This window comes from Triticum aestivum, chromosome 7B (assembly GCF_018294505.1).
Source record: "Triticum aestivum cultivar Chinese Spring chromosome 7B, IWGSC CS RefSeq v2.1, whole genome shotgun sequence".
In the NCBI taxonomy this organism is placed as follows: domain Eukaryota; kingdom Viridiplantae; phylum Streptophyta; class Magnoliopsida; order Poales; family Poaceae; genus Triticum; species Triticum aestivum.
In genome coordinates this window covers 538,588,281-538,593,210 of record NC_057813.1, presented here as the reverse complement: position 1 = coordinate 538,593,210, position 4,930 = coordinate 538,588,281, and positions in this window count along the sequence as shown.

Here is a 4,930-nt window from a genome sequence, read left to right as displayed (position 1 = left end):
TCTATGAGCCGGCCGGGACTCCGTGAGCCGCTGGGCGTCAACCTATGTATATAAAGGAACGACCCAGTGGCAGTTCAGGGTAAGAAACAACAGATCGAAAGCTAGGTCAAGCGGATTCGCTCCTTGGTAATCGAGACATAAGGAATACCACCTCAAACTGGATTAGGCCTTTACCTTCACCGCAAGGGGCCGAACTAGTATAAACTCTTGTGTCCTTTGTCCCGTTTAACCCCTTTAAGCTAACCTAGAGGCGATGGCTCCACGACTAAGTCCTCCCACGAGGACATCTGCCGTGACTATTCTACGACAGTTGGCGCCCACTGTGGGGCCAGCGCATGGTGGTTTCGAGTTCTTGAAGGGTAGCTTCAAAGGGATCAAGGGATACAACGTGGGCCGGATGACCAAGAGTCGCCGTGGCAAGCTCTACATCAATGATGCAGGCTGGGGGCCCGACGCCGGCTTAATTGAGTACGGGTACCGGGTTCCCTTCGGCGGAATCCATGTCTTCATCTGAAAGCACAAGTGCTCCTTGGGTGATTTTGGTAATTTATGTGAACATATGTCTTGTTGGACTAATACTTTCATCTAGTATGTTTCAGATAATTCAACAGTGGAGTGGCATGGACAAGAGGATGTGGAACCCCTTCTAGATGATAAGGATAAAGGATTGGCTCAAGCTTCAAAATTCATGACTCTACATTTTACTTTTAGTGATCCAAGATCACATTGAGTCTATAGGAAAGCCAATACTATTAAAAGGGGAAGAGATGTTGCTTAATGGATTGCTTGCTCTCATGATGCTTAATGATATGCTCCAAAGCCCTCGACCAGTTTCTCACATCCACATATGTCCCAAACCAAAAGTCAAACTCGGCCCCACCAATTTGATCCATCCGGCACCATCGAGTTCATTTGACATAGCCACTGCCAGAAACCCTAGTCTTTTCGGTCTCACCAATAGGGATCTCGGTCTCACCGAGATGGGATTGCAAACTCTCTGTTTCCCTTCTTGACATTTCGGTCTAACCAAGATGAACCGACCGGTCACACCGAGTTTGCAATGTAAACTCTCTGGTTCCCTTTTGTAACATTTCGGTTCCACCGAGATGAGTGAATCGGTCCCACCGATTTTGCCTGACCAACTCTCTGGTTAGCTTATTACCAAAGTCGGTCCCACCGAGTTTGTGTAATCGGTTAAACCGAGATTACGTTATGCCCTAACCCTAATGATATCAGTCCCACCGAGTTGACATGTCGTACCACTGAAATTCCTAACGGTCACATAATGTACTGAATCGGTTCGACCGAGTTTTATGATTCGGTCCCACTGAGTTTGGTATATTGTGTGTAACCGTTAGATTTTGTGTGGAGGCTATAAATACCCCTCCACCCTCTCCTCATTCATGAGGTAAGTCATCAGAACGTGCCTACTCTTCCACTACTCATTTTCTGAGAGAGAACCACCTACTCATGTGTTGAGACCAAGATATTCCAATCCAACCATATGAATCTTGATCTCTAGCCTTCCCCAAGTTGCTTTCCACTCAAATCATCTTTACACCAAATCCAATCCTATGAAAGAGAGTTGAGTGTTGGGGAGACTATCATTTGAAGCACAAGAGCAAGGAGTTCATCATCAACACACCATCTATTACCTTTTGGAGAGTGGTGTCTCCTAGATTGGTTAGGTGTCACTTGGGAGCCTCCGACAAGATTGTGGAGTTGAACCAAGGAGTTTGTAAGGGCAAGGGGATTGCCTACTTCGTGAAGATCTACCCTAGTGAGGCAAGTCTTTTGTGGGCGATGGCCATGGTGGGATAGACAAGGTTGCTTCTTCGTGGACCGTTCATGGGTGGAGCCCTCCCTGGACTCGCGTAGCCGTTACCCTCCATGGGTTGAAGTCTCCATCAACGTGGATGTACGATAGCACCACCTATTGGAACCACGACAAAAACATCAGTGTCTCCAATTGTGTTAGCTCTCTCCAATCCCATCCCTTTACTTTCTTGCAAGTTGCATGCTTTATTTTCCGCTGCTCATATACTCTTTGCATGCTTGCTTGATTTGTATTGTGTATGCTTGAAATTGTGCCAATCTATCACCTCAACTTGAAAAACTAAAAAACTGCCAACTTTATTTGTTGAGGGTCTAATCACCCCCCTCTAGAAACCTCTTCTCGATCCTTTCAATTGGTATCAGAGCTTTGGTCTCCATTGCTGTGGTTTAATCATCATTGGAGGAAGATGGATGAGTCTACATTGGGGAGTCTTAGACATAGAGTGCCTATACTTGATGGAGAGTATTTTCATGAGTGAAAAAATGGGATGCTTGTGATTTTCAATGAATAACATTTGAAGAAGTACATTACTAGCCCTTGTGCACCTCATGTTGATCCTATGCATCCTACCCTTGATGAGTCCATTGACATGATTCACAATCTTAGAACTGTTAATCTTATCACTAGAGGTTTGCCTAGAAACTTGATTGGTTGCTTGCTTACTCCTGATTGTGCCTACACTATATGGAGATTTCTTGAGGAAATATTTCCAAACTATTCCTTGCAAAACTTAGATGAAATCCTTCATAAGTCTATTGCTTTGAATAAGATGAATTCCAATGATCCTAAGTTTGGCGATTGCCTATTTGAACTCTATGAATCTCATGCATGCCAAAGGGGATGTAGGAATCATTAGCAATATTATTTCCGAAGCTATTAGAATTCATAAAGATGAACATTGTCAAAATCATATATCTAATGAATCACTCTCTCTAGGAAATGATCACTTGCAAGATGATGTTGAACATGGATACTATGATGAGGATGATGATAGTGACTATGATCTTGATGATGCAATGAGACACTTTGGTCTTATGGCAAATCTTCGCAGCTACATGGCTGGAGGAAAGGAATGGGTCCTTGATAGTGGATGTACCGATCACATGACCGGAGACAAGGAAATGTTTCGTGAGCTTGCTGGAAACAACAACCCTCGAAAGTATGTCACTTTTGGTGATAACTCAAACGGTAAGGTGGTTGGCCTCGGTAAGGTGGCCATCTCCCATGATAGCTCCATACAAAATGTCGTGCTTGTTGAATCTCTTGGCTATAATTTACTTTCGGTATTTAGGCTTGCTGATTTTTGTTTCAGTGTCCGATTTACCAAAGTAGACTGCCAAGTGTTTCGTAGAGATAATCATGAAATGGTCTTTACCGGTATACGTAGAGGTGATATATACATTGTTGATTTCACTAAAAAGGCTCAACCTAGAACTTGCTTAATTGCTAAATCTTCTAAAGGCTAGTTGTGGCATAGAAGGTTAGGTCGTGTGGGCATGCGAAACCTTGACAAGCTTATTAAAGGTGATCATATCCTTGGTGTTAAAGATGTCATATTTGACAAGGATAGACTTTGCAGTGCTTGTTAAGCAGGTAAACAGGTTGGAGGAACCACCCCGTTAAAAACATCATGACCACGAGGAAACTGCTCGAGCTACTTCACATGGATCTTTTCGGTCCCAATGCTTACAAAAATCTCAGTGGAAAATCATTTGGTCTAGTTATAGTTGATGATTTTTCAAGATTTACGTGGGTGTTCTTTCTTGATGATAAATCACAGGTCCAAAAGATCTTCAAAAACTTCGCTAGGAAGGCCAAAAATCAATTTGATGTGAAGATCAAGAAGGTTCGTAGCGACAACGGAACGGAGTTCAAGAACGTCAATGTGGACAACCTTCTTGACAAAGAAGGGATCTCACTTGAGTTGTCGGCTACGTACACACCTCAACAAAATGGAGTTGTTGAGAGGAAGAACCGGACGCTCATCGAAATTGCAAGAATGATGCTTGATGAGTACAAGACGCCAAAGCACTTTTGGGCGGAAGCGGTTGAGACAGCTTGTCATGCAACAAATCGCTTGTATCTCCACAAGCTACTTGTCAAGACGGCATACGAGCTTCTAACCGATAACAAACGCCAAGTTGGATACTTTCGAGTATTCGTCTCAAAGTGCTACATTCTTGATAAACATCATCGGTCTAAATTTGCTCCTAAATCTCATGAGGGTTTCCTACTTGGTTATGGCTCAAACTCTCACACTTATCGTGTCTACAACAATTTCACCCGAAATGTTGAAGAGACGGTAGACGTGAAGTTTGATGAATCTAACGGCTCGCAAGTAGAGCAATTGCCAATTGATGTAGGAGATAAATACCCTTCGGAAGCAATCCAAGAATTGTCTATTGGGAAGGTCTGTCCAATAGAGGTGAAGGAGAGTACATCTTCCATTCAAGTGGAAGCTTCTACCTCACGCCAAGGTGAACCAAGAGTTGATATGGAAGCATCCACAAGTGGGACACACCAAGATGAAGAAAACGAGGAAGTACACCAAAATGAACCTCATCAACCTCCTTCTCCACCACGACAAGAGAAAGACAACATCAACAATGAAGAATGCCAAGAAGAGGAACGAGATGATGCAGATGATGTTCCACCCCGATCAAAACAAAATCTCTCATGAGTTCGAGCAAGAGTTGCCAGAGGTCATCCCATCGAGCACATCTACAATGATATCCAAACCGGGAGAATCACCCGCTCTAAAACTCGTTTGGCTAATTTTTGTGAACATTATTCATTCATGTCTAGCATTGAACTCATGAAGGTTGAAGAAGCATTGGAAGATCCGGATTGGATAAATACCATGCTTGAAGAGCTACACAACTTTGAGAGAAACCAAGTGTGGACGTTGGTCGAGAAGCCCGACAACAACCACAACATCATTGGTACCAAATGGGTGTTTCGCAACAAGCAAGATGAAGATGGACAAGTTGTTCGCAACAAAGCACGTCTCGTTGCCCAAGGCTACACTCAAGTCGAAGGTATGGACTATGGTGAGACATATGCCCCCGTTGCTAGACTTGAGTCCATTCGCAT